Here is a 21,029-nt window from a genome sequence, read left to right as displayed (position 1 = left end):
TCAGAAGGGTAACAGTGAGAAAACTCGTGGGTTGAGATAAAGACAGTTTAATAGGCAAAGCAAAGGCCACGCATGCAAGCAAAGCAAAACAAGGAATTCATTCACTACTTCCCACCGGCAGGCAGGTGTTCAGCCATCTCCAGGAAAGCAGGGCTCCATCATGCCTAACGGTTACTTGGGAAGACAAACGTCGTCGCCCCGAACATCCCCCCCCTTCCTCCTTCTTCCCCCTGCTTTATATGCTGAGCATGACGTCATATGGTGTGGGATATCCTTGTGGTCGGTTGGGGTCAGCTGTCCTGGCTGTGTCCCCTCCCAGCTTCTTGTGCACCCCCAGCCTACTCGCTGGTGGGGTGGTGTGAGAAGCAGAAAAGGCCTTGACTGTGTGTAAGCACTGCTCAGCAATAAGGAAAACGTTCCTGTATTATCAACACTGTTTTCAGCACAAATCCAAAACACAGCCCCATACTAGGTACTATGAGAAACTTAACTCTATCCCAGGAAAACCAGCACAATATGTAAGTAATTGAGACATCATTACTATATACACAAGGGGCATGAGTAAACTGAACTGCCACACACCTTTTGATATAGAAAGTCAGTGTTTTGTAGTAATTAGTGGCTAATTTGTAGTGACACAGGTGCGCTTGGAAAGTTACTGTGGTTCCCTGACATGCTCTAACTCACTCAGTTTCAGTAAGGGTAAGGGCCACTGAGCCTGTGCTATTGCTTATTTCTGTAAAAAGGAAGAGGTTTCAAAGAGCAAGTTAATCTCCAAGCCTAGTTTTTGGTCTCACTAGTGAACATTTTATCTGGCCTTTGTTATTTTGTATTCCACACCTTTTGTTATTTCTAGGCTTCTCTAAGAGGCCCCAGCAGAAGAGGTCACAGTGCCATAAAAGTACTACTGCTTTTGAATAATTTATTTTTAATTTCTGCATTTTAGAACATCTCTCTGTGGTGTGGATGCCACTTTCCCCTCCCCCATTCACAAATTATATTTTATTATTCCACTGTATTCCAAGGAAAATCTTTCAGCGGCCAGCTTCCAACAATGCTAAAGTCCCGGCAGAATGTAGAGTTACACAACAGGGCAACCACATGGATCTTGGGGAGGCCAGGAAGGGGGGAGAATACCACTAGATACAGAGATTAACCAAACAAAAAAATATACAGAATAAAAGCCAAATATCTGAGGAAGCTGGCAATGCAACCAACTCTTTACTCTATTTGTCACTTGTTAATTTCTAGCCCCCGGTGGTCATAGCTTAAAAGTGTTACCGTTAACATTTTGATGATCAAACAAGGAGATGATTTCAGGCAATTCCTTGCACTGGACACTGTTTTGGAGCCTTTTTGCCCAGGGTGACTGAGAACTGAGCTTCCGTCTCCACTGTTAGAGTTGCTTCTTTCAGATAAAATGTGAGGTTACACAGGTGGTGACCAGTTCTGACTTTTCCTGCACTACTTATATTTCACACCTAAACAAGGAAATTCTTACCTAGGCTGCTGCTCTGTCACCTTTTTCAAAGTGATTTTGAATCCCATCAAAATGTGAAATCTTTTAGTGGGTATAAGAAAAATGCAATTGTAGCAAAGGGCTAGTGTTAAAATGCAGTAACCATTCTTATATCTCAGTTTGCAAAGACAGGCACACATTGTGAATAATCTTTCTAAAGACAATGGAGAAATCACACCAAAGAATTTTGTGGTGGTACAGAGGAGAAATTCGGTAATAAGTGCCCTTGTCTTTAATCCTCTTGCACTCATATCTGAAACAATGGTTATTCTCTAAGACCTTACTGCCCAAGGAGCATCTGGGAAAACAAACCTTACAAAACGAAAGGTGACCAAAAGCCATGCCAGGAAGATATAAGGAAAGAAAAAGTCAAAACCACATCCCAGTGGAAAAATGAGCATGATAGACTTGAAAGGCCTATGTACATGAGAAAACAAAAGTTACTTTTTTAATCCTTGCTTATAAGTTTTGAGAAAGAAATACAAATGATGAATATCTGTGTAACTACACCAAGTGTTTTCAGGAGTGCATTTTCAGGAAAAGGTTCAACTGATATTTTATTACCTAGATTACTGAGACATGGCAGATATCGTTTTTCAACATACTGTCACACTTAGGCTCAGGGCCAGCGTGTAACCATAGCATGAGCCCTTGAGAACTCTACGGAGCCCCATGGAGGCAGAGTTCTTACATATCTATCTATCTGTCTGTCTGTCTGTCTATCTATCTATCTATCTATTAAAGTTTGCTTTGTAGTTGTTTCTCAAATCCATCCAGCTATGGGTTGACCAGAGGCATGTAACATGTGACTGCAGGATGGCCTTGTAGTAGGATGTCTGAGCATTACTGAAGCTTTCTTCTGTTGCCAAGTGTTTCTTCTGCTTCCATGCTTTTTATCATCCAGCAGCATCCTCCCTTATTCAGCATAGCACAAGTAATAAATTGAACAATGTCCTTCAGGGCTGAGGCTTATGTGCTATCACTAATTAGCTTACAAGGCTTCCCACCCTAAGGGATGCGGAAGGTAGACCTGGGAGTTAGTGGCTTGGAGATTAAATTTATATTACGCATGTGGATGTAATGTATTTAATATGTATTTCCCAATACATTCACAGGAAATTTCCAAAGAGATTCACACCACTACTAATGATTGCTTTATCTGGGCTAAGGCACCAAAAGGAACAAAAGGATTATTTAAAATAGGAATTCCCCTCCTAGGAAATCGGATAACTAACAATTGATAGCAGCTCAAAAGTTCAGCGTGCCTCTAAGTTCAGCAAAGCAGCTCTTTGCTGCTGATGGGCAGAGGGAAAGGGGGAGGAAGAAGGAGAAGTGATCAAAACCCAAAATGGCATGCATCGAAGTAACAGCACTAGGCATGTATCATGAGACAGGAGTGCTCAAAAGGGTTAGCTATGGGTTTCATTACTTAGGAAGATAAGCCACTAAGCAATAGAGTAGTGTCATTGTTTAACCCCAGCTGGCAACTAAGCACCACACAGCCACTCAATCATTCCCCCCTGGTGGGATGGGGGAGAGAATCAGAAGAGTAAAAGTGAGAAAACTCGTGGGTTGAGATAAAGACAGTTTAATAGGTAAAGCAAAAGCCATGCACGCAAGCAAAGCAAAACAAGGAATTCATTCACTACTTCCCACCGGCAGGCAGGTGTTCAGCCATCTCCAGGAAAGCAGGGCTCCATCATGCCTAACGGTTACTTGGGAAGACAAACGTCGTCACCCCGAACATCCCCCCCCTTCCTCCTTCTTCCCCCGGCTTTATATGCTGAGCATGATGTCATATGGTGTGGGATATCCTTGTGGTCGGTTGGGGTCAGCTGTCCTGGCTGTGTCCCCTCCCAGCTTCTTGTGCACCCCCAGCCTACTCGCTGGTGGGGTAGGGTGGTGGGAGAAGCAGAAAAGGCCTTGACTGTGTGTAAGCACTGCTCAGCAATAAGGAAAACATCCCTGTATTATCAACCCTGTTTTCAGCACAAATCCAAAACACAGCCCCATACAAGCTACTATGAAGAAAATTAACTCTATCCCAGCCAAAACCAGCACACAGTAGTTACCAAACCCTTATTTTTGGTACCTAATTCCCATACAAAATGATCCACCAGTTGGATATTCCTAAACGCTGACATTCTTTCCCCATTCATCACTTGGCACTTCCATCCTCCTCAGCATCCCACTGGAGAGCCAAGACCAAGATTATGCCAGTCTGCAGATCTATAGCTACGAAGATCTTTGCACAAACTCTGTATTAAAAATGAGCAGCCTTGACAAAAATCGCACCATTAGATCTATCCTCCATCATTCCCACCATGCACATATGCACTGTTTATTCCCCGCATGAAAGGTTTTTGTATGTATTTCCACAGGAGACTTTATTTGATATTACTTGACAGCCATCGCTTTAAATTGCTTTACTCCTGACACCAAAAGCCAAGAACAGCTCAGGAAAATTCTCTGTCATAACTCCCTTGGTACAGCAGTATCTGTTCAGGATACCAAAGATCTTATTCCTCCTGCTCCTGCCTGTCCTACTGGTAACAGGAGAATCAGAGAATCAGTAGAATCAATCCTTGTTATAGGCAGGCCCTACACTTGATCAGGATGAACTCTCGCTTGTCAGTACTTCCCTTCTTCCGATACCAATTAATAGAAACGTAAACCATTTGAGAAACATAATTCTGAATCAATTTGTTTTCTCTAATTAACAACCTCCCAAAAGCCCATCTTTTCAAGGCACTGAATCTCCGGTGAATATAAACCCAGGTCAAAAAAACCTACTGCATTAGTTGTATACCTCTGGCCCTTTCTCCCTTCCTCTGGCAATATGTCATGAATAAAACACATTTGCCAAGCTTAGAACAGTTAAAAAGCATGATTTGCTGCAGAGATGCACTATTTACTTTTTTTTTTTTTGCTGTTTAAATAAAGCCCAAGGTTAATAAAATATGGGGTATAAATAATGGGAAGAATTGGGGAGCATTATGGCCTTTATCAGGATAGAGCCATCCTATGGTACCTCTGTTGACTCAAAGCAGGACTACCATACAGAGTCTGAGGATGCTTACCAAACTCAGTAGCATCACTTGCAGAGTAAAAAGTTGCTCTGTAAGAGTGAGGATGCTACAGGCTGAGCATAGCTGAAATAGTCCGTATAGTGTTTAATTAGCCTGGGTTGGTGGATACTCCTGCTGATAAGCTGTCACAGTTGGAAGATTCTATAGCAGAGCAAACAGGTATGGAAGCAACTGCATTGCTTAGGAAATGAATCCAAATTTTTTCTGGCTGAAATTTGCCTGTTTGAAATTTCTCACCATGGAAGAGAACTAATTAAGTCCTGAATACTTCTGACTGTGGTGGATGATGTTGATTTTTCTCTCAAACAAATTGTAGGGTGTTCAGAGGTGTGCAAAGCCATGCGGAAAAGTACTTGCTTGAGCAGGTCATACGAGGTCTTAAACCCTGCTACACATGCAGCTCCAAAAGTTCTTTTTGCTCATCACATAATTTTAGTGGTGGGTTTGTGGTTATGCAGGTGAACAAAAAAAAAAAAAAGTAAAAAAATAATCTTAGGTTTCCATCCATTATTCACAATAAGCCTGCAAAACATCTCTGAATACAAAAATTAACTTTTCCATGAAAAGCTTTTCTAGCGTTAGCTGAAATAACACAGCGGCAGGCCTTCAATGATTCCTCTGGAGTACCCAGGACTAGGCTCTGTTAATCCATAATGTTTCATTTTTCTAACTCTGTCACTGCATCCAATTTGTATGTCTAGAAATGGAAAGCTTCAAATTATTCTGGTCTCAGTTACAGCTTACAAGAAGCCCTGAGGAAGTCAGGTCTTTAGACAATGCAGCATGGCTTCCTCCATCATCTGTAAAAAATTGTAAGGACAAGGGTTGCAAGGAAAACTACCAAAATGTTATGAAATACAGTTATGTGGCAAAAATATGGTTATATGTAACTTCATTCAGCTTCCTGTTGCTTAACTTTTCTGCTACAGGTCCCAATGACAGCGGCCTTTAATATTTCCGCAGGATCCACGTTTTGGTCAATGTGGGGACTGGCTGAGCAGTCATTCATTACTGTGGTGTATCTTCACAATATGTGGTCTGTGACTTATGACTCACACTCTGCTCCTGAAACAGAATGATTAGTTTTCCCTTGGCTTATCTATGGCACTCCCCATGACAGTGTCTGAACAGGAGTTAACATTCACAGCCTGCAAGTGAGGCAGAAGCATTCCCTCCATTCTGCAGATAGGCAACAGGGGCACAGGTTTGTTAAGATCAAAGGTTCTCTGACTGTAGATTTCACAATTGGGCACTGGCTTTTTTTCCTGGTGTGCTCAGTACTGCACACCATCACTTATATTCATAGAATCATATCCAAGAAATTCAGTTACAGCTGAAAGAGCTCCCATCTTCAACATCGTAAATGGCATGCAGGAATGGCGGGATATTCCTTGCCAGCTGTGACAAGAATTATTTGAAATACCTGCCTAACATCACATAGGATTTCTATGGCAAGAAGAGGAAGAAAATCCATCTCTATAGGCTGATATTCAAGGATACAATCCAAGAAACCAGAATTTCTCTCCTTGCCTATCTGATTCACTATGCACATTTAAAAGAATACAAACATCAAGGCAAGGCACTTATAGGGAATAATCTCCTTTGTTACATTTTCCTCACTTCTCTTTTAGATAGGCCCATCCTGCACACAAGTCAGAAATCCTGAGAAAAGGGTATTATCTGATCACTTAAGTAGGCTATAATATTAAGCATGTGTGTAGTGGAGCACACCAAAGTTGTACTAAAAAATTAATTCTGACATTTCCTAGCTTTTGCACATTTGGAGGTTTTTTTTGCAACTTCACTATCTTTTCACATGGGTATATTTGTTTCTTTGCTTGGTGTTATGGGTGTGTGGTTGCCTTTGTTTTTAAGAGGACAAACTAAGAAAGAGAGAATTTATCCCAAGGCATCAGACTGGTCATCAGTAGGATTGTAACCTTCACATCAGCCACAAAAACCTCTGCTGTTTCAGATGAAAGGCTGATAGCAGGAATAGCCTGTCATTGTTAACACAGATCAGGTTTAGAGGTCAACAAGATTAGCTCTATTTTTCTGATTGCTCTGAATATTGTAGAAGAGAGTCTACATATTTCATGGAAAACAGTCTTGACCAAAATGTTTTTCCCCAACTCTAGGCAAGGTTCATTTGGAGCAATTTCATACTTCAGTTTTGTAGGCATTCCTTTGCTAAAAGGCACCTTCAGCTGATCTCAAGGAACTGTGGCCCTTCCCACAAGGGCACATGCACTTGCCTGCAAAACCTTCTTTGGTTTTCCATGTAGATAGATGTGCTGCTTGCCCCACCTTGCCTCCCCTTCATGTCTATCTCCTCCTCTCATATCAGAAAGATGGAGATAGATAGAAGAGAGACTTTGGTGTTCCCACAAGACCTACAGGGAGGTCAAGTACTGTTGGATAAGAGGGACCAAGGTACCTTTTTGTGAGAAAATATTCCAGATTGCACTAGTTAATCCTCCACCATTTACAGACTTTGATTTTCTTCATATAGAACGTATTTTTATTAAATTGGCTTGTTAGTAGGATTTGCTGCAACAAAACCCAAACAACACTAGCTTTTTCCACAGAAGAGCAAGAAAAAGCATGTTTGGGCACAGTGGAAGGGGGGACTGAAATTTAGCCAACATTAACCAGCCTACGTTGTTTGTTGGACTGGAAGGCTTGTTCATTCCTGTGTTCAGGTCCTCTTCTCTGGAGGACGTTTTACTTAAAAAAAGCAAAACAAAACCAAACAAAAATAATACAAAACTCACAAAACAGTAACTACCCTCCCCAAAAAGCAATGTTCTCATCAGTTATTGAGCAAAGCCTGTCTCAACTCTTTCTATCTGCCCGTGTTCTGATACAGATTAATGATTTGACAGATTACTGTGTTTTAATAATATCCAAACTGTAATCCAAACCATGTCAGAGTTTCAACATCAAGTTATGTAGGTGCCTTAATTTTCTTTCCCAGAGAAGCTAAAGGTCAAGTCAATAAAAGGTTAAGCTGACTGGTATGAATTATTATAATATTCTTCTTAACCTGTCACAAGATCAATAATTGGTGTCATCATTCATTTTCTAGAAATAAAGACACTAACACAATTATTCTAGTAAGAGAGAACGAAAGTGTATCAACTTCCTGCCATTCCTATTTTATTAAATTTACAAGTTTTGAACTCAAATTGGCAAAAGAAAATAACTCAATGAAATCAAACCCCAAACATTTTCTTCCTACATAGAAAAGAAATGACCATTTGATTAATGACATATTGGAAAGCTATAGTACTTTTTGCAGAGTTTAAAATACAGCATTGAAATAAACTGGGTTTTGCAATAAATTTATCTTAGTGATCTTTGAAGTTATAGGAGTGTGATACCTTTCTCTTTCCTTTAACTCCTGAGCACTTTTTCTCAGTTGGTATTTCTTTAACTCATTACAGGCTGTCAGAGGAACACTATGGGCCTGATTCTCCAGCATTACACATTTGCAGAGATGTAAATTACAATAGAAAACAGTGGATGTTAAGTAGTAGTACACCACTTTTAGGAGGTGCTATTTCTTTCCTGTTCATTTTGCTTACTGTTTTTATAAAAATTCCTCATTCCCCACGTGTGAATGATCCTGCTTGGTTCAAGTCAGCATGCAGCCCAGCTAAGTGCTCACTCTCTTACAGAAGCATCTGAGTTTTGCTTTCTGTATTGTTGGCTTTGCTTCAGCTAAAGGTCATGCAGAATTGGCTTGCCTACACTTAAAAGGATTTCCCAGGAGAGCTATATGGGCCAATACCGCCAGGGAAGACCAGGTTTTATACTGTCAAAAGCTTTCTTTTGATACTGTAACTTAAAATAGTCCCTCACATGGCACTGGTCACAAACAAAAAGGCAGAGTATGGGTGTCCTTAGTAGGACATATATATGCATAGTTGCATCACTTAGGCATACAGCTTTTTGAGCAGTAGATGAAATAAGGGAAGAAAGGATGAATTCATGTGATGCCAAAAAATTAAAAAACAAAAACCAAACCAGTTTTGCAAGGCTGAATCTGAAATTCTATACCTCTGGGAGGCAATGGCGGAAAAGACTCATAATAGTGCACAGCAGCTCTGTAGAAGATCTAAATGGGTCTTCAGGAAAATATTTTTGCTGTAGATGACATAATCTGTATCATGAGATTTTGAATAAGCAAATGTGAAACAGCGAGATATGAAAGATGGTAAATGCATTGTAGTGAGTACTAAAATGTACGAGAGAAATGCGCTCCCTGCAATAAAACAAGGTCATACAGCGAAATAGCATAGATGAGCTAAGTCAGCCTTAGGAAAGTGATTCAAATTTGGTGCTACTACCATGTAATATTTTGAAGTCTGTATTGTTTTCTTACAGACTTGACAAGCATCAAGCTCTTTCAGGCAAAAATCCAATCCACCACCCAAACACTGAAAGAAAAACAAGCAAAGAAGAGACAGCTTGGTTTGGCAGGCTTGTGGGTGATATACAGACTGTGACGTAGCATCACTCTGCATCAGGAGTATGGCATCTAAAATAGCAGTATCAAGTTCCATGATTTGATTTCATGTTTGCCAGATGCAAAATGGAAGTAGAACTGTGCAAAAGCTATTTACTAAGAAAAAGCTCTGATGTAGCCAAGAAATCTCTCTAAATTATATTCAAATCTAGTTATTAGTTTTAGTTACCCATTCAAAAAAAGGGTTTCTTTTACACATTTACATAGTACTTGATTTTAACCTCAAAATATGTTTTAACTATTTTCTTAATGTAGATAAAAAGGACTAAAAGAATAAAACCTAAAAGTAATTTTATAGAAGCAAAATTTTTTTTTTTTTTTTTGACAGCTACAAAATATGTTGTTCTGCTTCTTTAAGAAAAAATAAAAATCTTTCTTAACAAGTCCACAGAAGCATAGTCATTACCACTGGTATGCTGATCTGTCCAGCTCTGACTGGTTCCAGACCTGGGCCTGTATGTCCAAACTTTTTGAGATGGTAGAAGTTCACACTTTATTTCACAAAATTTCAGTCTAGCCTGAACCCAAACATAGGATGACTATTTCCATTTCTGACTGGAACAAGAGACTTTTTCCAGTGGTCGTAGTCCAGAAACCATAACCACCAGTCATAATTGATACTGCACAAGCTAAAAATGGAAGATTCAAACAAAAACTCATACCTGAAGGACCTAAGAGGCCATCAAGAACAATGAAGTATGTACTGCACAAGATTTACAGTAGCTGGATTTTAGTATAGCATTTGATATAGGGATTCTGCCTTACAAACTTAATTCAAATTGGCTTGGATATGAGCAGAATTACATGGACAAGAAATTGGTTGAACAAAATCTGTAAACAAAAAGTAGTGATAAATGCTACTGTATGAAATTGGAAAACCATATAGTGTAGTGATATAAAGACTAATGTTCAGTAGAGACTCTTAATTTTCATCTATGTTCAGGTGATGGGCAGTAAGTACCTTTTTTTTTTATATACATATATAAGAAATATATGTACTCACACACACGCAGAATAACGAACTGAGAGACCTTGTAAATTCTAGTGAAGAGAGAGCGATGCTATAAGGGGATCCAAAGTCTGAAAACAGATGGCACATCTTAGGAAATGAGAAGCTAATGTCAAATATTCACTAGTAAGAAATCTAGAATACTTTGCCTTCTGGACCTCTGTAGGGGTAACAGTGAACACTACCTTAGAAGCAAATTTTCAATGCTGTATGCTAGCAAGAAGTGCAACACAATCTGGGGGATGCACATACTGAGGTGATATACAACACAGCAGAGCAGAGAAGACTGGCCAAGATGCTCCTGGAATATTGCATTCAGTTCTGTGTTCCTCAGTATCTAACACTGGCAAATTAATAGTAATTCAGAGAGGAGGAAAAAACCTGCTGCCTAATGGTAGTAATATCTAGGCCACAATTCCACTGAAGTCAATGACAGGCACCTACATACCTTTGAGGATCAGGCCCTCAATCTTATGTAGAAGGATTTGCTTATGAAGAAAGATTAAAAGGTCTAAATATGAACAGCTCAGCTAAGCTCTGACTAAAGGGAGATGTGATAACTGCCTATAAATATTTGAAGGGTATAAACATTAAGAAGGGCGATGAATTATTTAGATTGGTACAAGGGATATAACGAGGAGTAATGGGTTGAAATTAAGAAAGAGAAAATTTAGGCTGCTCCCTGACAGCGAGGTATATTTCATCTGTGAAATAATTTACACTGAACATCATGAAAAACTTCTTCAATGTGAGATGTATTAACCTGCTATAGTCTTCCAACAGCAACGGCAGAAGTCCCATCTTTTGGGGACTGCTAAAATTACATGAAACAAAGTATGAGAAAATGAATAGAGGACTATCTTGCATTGGCTGGGAGACTATCTGGGTCACCTAACTAATGAAATTATTCCCCTACTCCAACTTCCAAGACTCCTGTTAGCTTTTCTATCCAACAATACTGAAACGTTTCTTTGTAGCCAGGCAAGAGAGATACCAATCTTGGAAAGCAGATACAATTTGCTTGAGAAGGAAGACATCGTACTCACATTTAATTACAACTGTTATCCAGCAAATGCAAGGCAGAACAGTAAGTGTCCTGAGAGGAGCATATCAGCATTTGTAACCAGCATTAGGACAGATTAACAACTAAGGCAGTAGTGGGGGGTGGAAGAGAAGGACTTACTAGAAAATGAACTTGTACATCACAGAAATACCATTTAGGAGGCAATCTCATGCCTCTAAGGTTGACATGCAAAATTTTGCTATTTCATCAGTTGGCTTGTGTCTGTTCAAGCATGACATGCCATAAGTGAAACCCATCTAGTTAGAGCATGACCTTGTCCATTCACAAAATAATGCAGTGCTGTGGAAAAGGGGGAGTGCACTACCCCAAGGAATTTCATTGCAACTGCAGAAAAACACCTTCAAAATCTAAATACAGCTTTCCTTCATCTCTGCTAGCAGTGCCCAGCTAATACTGCAGCTTGCAAAGTTCCCACTTCCGCTCTCCCCATAATGAATTTGCCATCATGGCATCACTATTTGTTAAATCAAACTTTGGAAGGAATTCAGCAAATAGGCTCTCAGGCAGACAGTAATTTAATATTAGGCTGTTTAAAAAAAGCAACAATACAAGAATGCTGAATATCTCAGCAACACATGGAGGAAAAGATATAAGGTGATTCTGGGCAGAGAGAGATAGGAAGAATATTTAGTTATTTGAATTCCACGGTAGGAGAAAAATGGTTGCACTTTTAAATAATTCCATTACTTTTTATAGTCAATTAAAATGGAAGGCAGTAATATTCAGCATATCTCAAGAATTCATCTCTAAGAAATGGACCCTGAGGATTTTAGAGTGTTCCTCATAGGCTTGATCTTGCACTACGCAAGATAGGAAACCAAGCAGAAACGTATCTCCCATCAACAGAAACACTTAGGTTAGCTGTCTGCCGTACAAAAACTGTCATCTAATTCCCATTTTTACATGTGTGTATTTGTGTGTGTGAACTCATTTTTAATAGCTTCTCTAAATGCTGCATTTTCAAGACAACAAAGAAACTTTAAAGAAAGACTGGCATGGATTTCTAGCAACTAAAATGGTCACAGACAAGTTTTTCCCACATTAGAGACCAGCAGCAGACCTCAAATGACCCCATGCTGGAACATTGCTAACTCAAAGTGTCACCTACTAAGTCAACAAATGTGCCTTTCTCTATCAAAACAAGTGTTGACCAGGCTAAATACTTTCCATTTTATGATAGGTGACAAACACAAAGCTGCAACGTTACAGTTTAAGGATGATACCCAGTGCTCCAACCTAATTAATCCTGACTGGACCACTGGCAGCAGTTTGCCTTTCACTTGTACCTTTAGGTCAGGTAGCCAAATTTTTTGTACTTTCACTCTTACTCTACCATTACCTGTGGACCAAAGCTGGTTTTTAAAATACAGGTTTTTCTTTCATAGAATTGTAGGTAAGCATGATGAGTGAGACACAACAGAAATTAACTCAGTAACATTTAGTTAAGAGTATACATTGCAGGAAGAAGAGCAAACAAATCTACTGACAGTTGTCTCCTTATAATGGGTGCATTTAGGGTAGTTTTTGTTCATTCTACAGTAATAACTTCTATCTAGTGCTCTGACACAGTATTTTTTTAATCAGCTACATGTGCATTTAAATATTGGAATCAGCTACACTTGTATGAACAAATCTTGTTCCGATTCATATTTATGCAGTCCCAGAGAAGTCAATGAGCCAAATTCCACTCTCACTTGTACTGGCATTAATCCAGAGGACTTAATTGGTCTCAATGGCTTTGCTCCAGAGCATGGAATATGCCTTAACATAACTTCGTAACATATAAATCAGGAAGGGACCTTTCTCATGCAGTAAACAGTGAAACAGACACTTCAGATCAATTTTATGACACTTCTGCAGGTTTATTTTCTGACTCCAAAATTTGAGAGACCGTGAACAACAATGCTCAGTAGATTTTCTTGATTTTCAACCTGCATTTTGTATTAAAAACCACACAAACAAAATTACTACCATCACCTTGCAGGCCAGACCAGAAGAACAGCTAATGCTTTATTCTAAGCGTAGATCACAGAACGCAGGGCTGGAAGGGACCTCAAGATACCATCCAATCCATCCCCTGCTCCACGACAGAGTCTACTGTATATAAATCAGTCCTGACAGACATCTAACACAAACTAAGAAACATCTGATAATTAAAATTATACAACCTTGTTATATAAAATCCATTTCAGTGTTTAACTGTCCTTCCTGCTAGAAATCACTTAAGCCCAAATCCATAAAAGGATTATATATTTAGAAGTTGGACTAAAGTGGGATTTACAAGTCCAGAACTGAGATCCTCAGACCACCTGCCTAGCTGTCACCAACTTTAGAGCTACATCCCTTTTCCACATCAAAGTTCTCCAGACATCTAAGACTTGCATTTGTGCATACAGAGGAGGATCCCACTGTTGACAAGACTGGGTGACTCAGCATCTGCTTCGTGCTTGCACTATGCTGGAGTCAATCAACAAGGAAGGCAGATGGAGGTTGGAGGGACTCAGTCTAGAACACATGGTCTTGGTAACACCATCATATCGATCTTTGCAAGCTTACAGCACCAGCTGCCACCTTCCTTCAAAATTGAAAGGATAGAAGAGGAAGGAGGAAGAAGAGGCACGGCACTCAGACAGCTCCTTTCTTTCTACTTCAGTCAGTAGCTGAAGCACTTCAAATCAGGGTTTTGGAGATGCATCTGCCATTTCCTTCTTCCAATTAAAAAAACACTCACCCACTAAGGTAGTAATCCTATTGCTTCTTCGTCTACTTCCACTTAACAGACTGGACAATGAGCATAATCCGTTACCTAAAACCCACTATCTGCAGCTAATTTTAGAATCACTGATAAAAAGCTCTTTTGAGGGACCATTACAGAGGCTTTGTGAGTCACAAGGTGCCTAGAAATTGCCTGGACCCCTGGTCTTGGGAAGCATCTCACCTTTGTGACCTGCAACAATATCCATGGAACAGGGTGGTGACTCTTTGAAAGAAAGAGGACTTTGAGAGGGAAGAGCTCTTCTCTGGATGACAGAATCTGAAGATATTGTCAGCAAATTACAATGACCCAGAATAATTTAGAGTCTAGGGATTAAGACTCTCTCTTAAGAGAGCAGGTCATGAGTTCAAGACCCCAAGACACAGCATGACTCTGAACTTGTCATTTCTCCACCCATACTGATGAGTGTCCTTGTCTTTCAAGTACAAAACGAAGGACACCACATTCCTTTCAGCCTCTGTGTATGTGGGGGTCTATTGTTGGTTTTGTTTCTTGAAAGGAGTGACTTTTGCGCTATTAAGTTTTCATTTTTCTTTTAAAGAGCATAGGCACTTACTATCAGGACCGATTCTAGACAGTGAATTCCAAAAAGGGTAAAGAAGTTCCTTGAAAACAAGAGATGGCAACTTGAATTTTTCTTCCACCTCTCAGAGTTGTATAAAACAATGTTGTCTCTGGTGGATACCCTCTAGCCAATCCATATTGGCAGGTTTGAGTCAGCTTGGGGATAACTGGCTGATCCTGAGACTAATGCTCAAACCAGACTGGAGATTAGTGGGTTTTGTCAGTCCCTAATTTCTGAGACATCTAGCTTTCCCAATGTGTTGCATAGGGAAACTTGATGTCTCTTGGTAAGGTTATAGATTTCCCTGCAGCAGACAAACACCTAAAACATCAGTGTTACAGCACAAAGAGCTGGAGCAGATTTCCAATTCTGTGCATTAGCCCAGTCTGTGTGCTGTATGCTATATTGTAATGAAAGTTTCAGAAATAAAACCTGACCAAGAAAAGCTCTGGACTACTTAATTATTAACAAAGATTAATCAGCAGATTGATTTCAGAACTGAAATAAAATGCTAATATTTAAAAAAAATACATTGCTCCAGTAACTCATGACTTGAGTGCCTTTGTGTATAGAGACCGTGCCTAGCAGCTCACACTAGGTGTTATTGGGAATGTTTCAACACAGAGCACTGATTTCAGCCATTGAACCACTATTAGCATTAAAGACCTAAGCACTACGTGAGGAATTAACACTATAAATAGAAAGTTCATAACAGGTGCATAATAGGCACTTCTGCAAAATGTTATGGACCTTTATCACACCCACAGATGACACATTTATAATAACTATATACAGAAAACTGCAGGTTTCACAGAGTCCACTGCGTGTGCTTTTTTCAGGTTCAGCTTTCTAGAAAGTTTTCAGTTTCACCCGCAAATAAAACCATGCCCTCCTCCTGTTTTTTAGAGGCCATAGAGAGTAGCAAAAAAAAGTTTTTATCTTAAATATATTTCTGCTGATTTCAGGCTCTGTAACTTTCCCCCCAGCATTATTATATATCAGATATGAGTAGCTTGCTTCAACTAGATATCAAGTTTTAAATCAATGCAAAAATATATTTTCCTTGTTAATTTGTATTTACAATATTATATGTGACTTTTCTACATCAGTTCATCACTAACTGTGCAAAGTCAACACTTGATCAGTCCAGACAGTAAAAAGTATTAAAGTAACCAAACTAAATATTTCTCTAGTTTCCTACCTGTTCTATAGAAAATTATCAGTCTAGCGAAGGGGGAAAAAAAAGAAAGAAAGAAAAGAAAAAAGCCTTTGCCATATTGCTACAATGCAATAAAAATAGGAACAGTGCCTAAAGCTCACAAGCAACCTTAGTTTAAAAAAATCAAACCAAAATAATGGGCTTTTCTTGTGGTTGCAGCTAAAACTTGAGTCAGTCAGTGGGCAGCAAGCTGATCAATGTGTCTTGAGACAACAGAAAGCATTTCCTTCCTTCTTATTCACTTTTTCTTAAGCTACAGTGATGCACCAGCTTGGGAGAATCACTACAGCAACTAAGTGATGAAGGAAAATCAGCTGAAAAAATCCCTGCCCACTGCAAAAGGCAATCGCTGATATGACTGGTTGGCTGCCTGTCGTCTGCCCAGCACTGTGCTGGGCTCAGGCTCAGGTAAGGAAGTAAAAAATAAATTCAACTTCCCCACCCATAAACTTTTGTCAATTCACAAAAGAAAACCATCCTTGTTCTCTCACAAAGCTTTTAAGGTGAGGCACTGAGAGGTTTTGGACTCTCCCAAATCTTTACAGCTGGTGTTTTCCAGGAAGGAGACAGCAGTGAAGCACTCTCTTCTTACACCCCCCCAACACTGGCAGCAGCTGAAGGGGTCGAAAAGCTGCCAGCATTAAGGACAAATCCTAGAGCTGCACCTGACCCAGGGAAGTGCCTCATCCCTGGGAAAAACAAAGCCGTGAGCGAAGTGCTGACCCCGCGGCAGAGGGAGTTAGAGCAGCCCGGCCTCAGCTCTGCCCTGGCCTCACGGAAAGAATTTACTCAGCTCAATGGCCCGGGCTTTGCCCTCTTTCCTCACCTCTGTGGAAAATAAAAGCAATCAGGAATTACCTGCAAGAGACAGAGTGAGACACAAGAGCTGAAAACTACCTTTTAAACACAGACTTAAAGGAAAGGGCAAGCTATTAGCAACACAGCTTGAAGACCCATGTAGCAAATTAGACAATTACACATCTTTCCTGGACAATTGCTCCCGATTTCTGCAGAGTCTAAGTTTGCCAGTTAAAAACAAACCAACAAAAAAAACCCTTTCTACCTCCATCATTGGCAAGAAAACCATCCTGGCATGGAAACAAAGCATTCCTGTTTTCCAGCATTTCTGGCAGGGGCACTCCAGGACTTTGTCTGCTGTTCAGAGGTTTCTCAAGCCACCAAGCAGAGAGCGCTTTGGAGTTTTACCACTTGTTGGGGTTTTACCACTTGCTGGAGTGCTTTCCAGAACACCAAAGAACAAGGAAACCGACGGGGTTCAAACAGGGCTGGCACTGCATCTTGAGGAAGCTCCCTGCTGAGCAGAAACAAGGAGCACCAAGCACGTGCGGGAACAGAGACATGCACGTAAAAATGAGGAGGAGGTAAAACCCTAGCTGGCCCCATCACATTAGAGCATGAGCTGACAACTACTTGCAGCTACCCTCTCAGCAGCAGATAGCTTTGAAGCAGATGGGTGCCAAGGCAGAAAAATACCCTGTGTGTATAAACCAATGTAGGGAATTTGGGGATGATTTCACCCAGTCAAGGCAGGAACGTAATGTGTAGCACCAAGAAGCTCATCACCATCGTAAGGACCTCAGTACCCTTATTCTTTCCCAGAAGCCTGTGGTAAAAGGAGTGATTTCTCATCTACACACAGCTTTTGACTGGTGCCAGCATCATTATTTCCTAATGGTTCACAACTATGAAGTATGTGGCATGTTTCCAAGACATAAGAGTTAAAAGTCACTGGCTTTACAGAGGGAAGGAGAATTTGAGAAAAGCACAGAAAGGAAGAATATAAAATGTACAAGAGGGAAGAGCAAACACAACATGAGGGGGAGAGAGAAAAGAGTACAGAGGGTCAAGTATGGGTGGGGAAGAGGAAACCAGTCCAGGAGACAATTATGGTAAAGGTGAGGGAGCAACATTAGGATCAGGAAAACCATAAACGTACTTACCGGAAAAAGAATACAGAAAATGGAGTCTTGCCAAGAAAATTAAAAGGCTTTAAAAAGCAACTGAGAATGAGGGGCCTGCCAAGCTACATTCATCAAATATTACACATTCCACCACAGTATTTGTCAAATTTATTCAACAAATACTATTTGCTGCCATAGCTGGCCAAGTACTCTCCAGTAAACATATTGTTCCACAAATATCAATGAAATTAATTCAATAATCTATCCAGCTACTATTTTTCTAGTTATATCGCCCATGCCAAAAGTAAACTGCACTGTTATTAAATTTGTTAACTGGAATGAGAGTTATTTGTGGCAAGGAGTTTATCCCTTCGTAGCTGATGTACATATGGGTCCTATCTATAGGAATAAGAACAGGAGGTTGGCAGCACTACAGTTAACTACCATACCCAGCAAACAGTATATAAACTGTTTTTTCTTTCTTTATGTCATGCAGGCATAGGTAATTTTCCTCTAGTGTAGTAGGACTAGTCCTTTGCCTAGTAAGTGTCAACTTTTGACACCCAGATTACCATAATTAAACTCCTTTGGTGCCAAATTCAAAGTTGCAGTTACCAGCAGGTAATTTACCTCTCATCTGTTTAAATACACCAGTGCTTTGTCAGATTAGCCTTGTCCCTGTTATTGGAAGGGCATGATGATGAGGTAATTTTCACCTCAGTATGTATTCAAATCAATTTTCAGTACTGTTAAAAGGCATTTCTCCCTCATATCACGTTTTTCATCCCAAAATATATTACGAATGAAGTACTATTTTAGAAACTGAAAAGAGACACTAAAATGAACTTCAGATACAAAGTAACCTATCAAATTTTAGGAAAACATCGCATTTAATGCTGTACAGGTGACCTTAATTTAGACCCCTGGTGCGCATATGTTACCATACAATCTTTAATAAAGCAATTGCATAGGAAGTTTCCACGTGACCCTTCCTTCAGTCAGTGCACAAGCTGGATGGTGCTCTGGGACTGAATTAGCTATTTCTTTTTATCCTCATCATTCCACGTGTAGTCTCACCTTATTCACTGCATAACATCCATACCCTGCTCTGAATACCTAATTATTAATTTCCTCATGGGCTTTTCTGTGGCACTCATCACTACGGTATCTGATGTTTCACAAATATTAATGAATTTATCTTCCAACCCTGTGAGAAAAACTAATAATATTTTCCTCACTTGTCAGTTGGAGGAAAGGGAACAAGGACCACAGGAATTGCCTGCAACCACAGAGAGAAGTCGGGAGTAGAGACAAGTTTAGAGCTGCAGGTCCCCAGACTCCCAAAGCCAGCCCTCACTCTGCCAGACTACATCATCTTGCTGGCAGAGGTGCCAAGGACTCGCAGACTCCACTTATCTCAGTCATGGCTGCCTGTGCTCAGCACCCACCCAGGGCAGGCACCTGTGGCTGTGGCCGGTCCCGGGGTTATGCTGCCCAACTATCAGCTCCTGCAGCCCTTCTCACATTTCTGAGTGCCTCACTTAAAAGCATCTGCCTGACTCCAGCTTTCTTATTTTGTTGTGTTAGATGGAATTACAGTCCAAACTACTGAGAGAAAAACTGGGAGAGCAATCTATCACTAAACAGTAATAAATCTCAGGAGCCTTCCATTTGTGATACAGGTTCACTGAAATGTCTGATTCTGGATCCAGATCCTCGGTGTCTCCTGCTTGCTATAATGAAAGTCACTATGTTAATTCTCCACCTACCACCTGGCAGAATTAGAAACGGATTCCCATAGCTTCTTCACAACTGGTACCTCCAGACAAATACGCCTGGGGGCAAGAAGAGAGAAAGTGCACGTACATATATTTGGGGAACTGAGGAGGTGGGTGGGGAAAGCCTCAATTTAAATGTGCAAATTGAGAGTTGAAGTTATCTTCATGGTTAGTTTTGTCTTTTTTTAACTAGAAAGATGCTGTTAGAAAAACAAAGCAAAAAACTTAAGTATTACACAAGCTTCCAATGATCAACCCAATGTTATAGGCCACTTCTATATTTTTTAAAGATTTTTTTCCCCTCAAAATGCTATTATGAAGTCCTATTGAACATGTCTATGTATGCAAAAGCAGCGATGTCCATACACATTTAACCCTAACTGTGAGCAATTCAGACTCATTTTAAACTTTGCAGGACAGATTTTCAGTATAAAACTCTTCTGCCTTCCCTACTTTAGCATCATGAAGTAAAAACAAAGTGAGTTTAACTATCCAGATGATGTCTTTGAAGTTGCAAAAAGCATTTATCTGTCACTCAGAGAGTGTTTATTTTTCAGGGAAAAAAAGGCGAGAAAGCTGGGATATATATATTGACTGACCTTGCCAGCTACTAAGGTGACTTTTCACAGAGGACAATTTGTCCAAATGAAAAATAGCGTATTCCTGACCACCTCAAATGTATCCCAATGACCAGAGCACCCTAAAAGGACTAAAAAGACTATCTTGAATATTGCACCAAGCACACACAGACACTCCTGCACACTGAGGGACCACACATGCGTTTCATAAAGGCAATGCATTAAACACAGTAAAGATCACTGGGGAAACAAACAAACCCCAACATATAGAGCTAAAGCTATGGATTCTTTCTCTAGCAAAAGCCTAGGTGATTTCTACACTTTCAAGTTTACTGACTCACACAGAGCAGAATGAAATCTCAAGAATTAGTTCCTCTGATAAACAGGTCAGCTTTCCATCAATCTGACATGAAGTGCAATCTCTGCTCGAAGAAGCCAAAAAGCTCTGTGATGGAGAGAGGGGAGGAGCAGATGCATCACCCACGTAGTGATGGCTGGAGACATTTTTCTAGTGGAGACCCAGAGAAGGTATTATGTCTTCACAGGGTGCTGAAAAGTGTTGCTTTCAGCAACCATACAGAGGCTTCCACAGTATTTTTCTCTACCCCAGGGAAACTCTGCCTGTGCATAACCATGGACTTTCCTTGTACCCATGGTCATGCCCATGCGGAGCGCTGCTGGCATTGCTAATGGGTCTCCTTCCCCTCTGTGCCCTAACAGACATATTTTAACTGCCCTCCTGCAGCAGCACAGGTGGGAGGGTCACTTGATAGCTCTCTGAATCAGCGCTCAGCACCCCAGGCAGCAGGGCCAAGTTATGCTCAGAAGCACACATGAACTGCAGGAGAAGTCCTACAGCAGCAGAGCTGGGCTTCAAAACCGGATCAAAGCACACGACTGTCAGCACCAAAACTTTCAGCAGGTTCAGAAGGCACTGGATCAGACATGGCGCATTTTAT

The sequence above is a fragment of the Pygoscelis adeliae genome, unplaced genomic scaffold (genome assembly GCF_000699105.1).
Source record: "Pygoscelis adeliae isolate BGI_AS28 unplaced genomic scaffold, ASM69910v1 Scaffold33, whole genome shotgun sequence".
Lineage (NCBI taxonomy): Eukaryota > Metazoa > Chordata > Aves > Sphenisciformes > Spheniscidae > Pygoscelis > Pygoscelis adeliae.
This window is presented reverse-complemented; position numbering follows the sequence as displayed.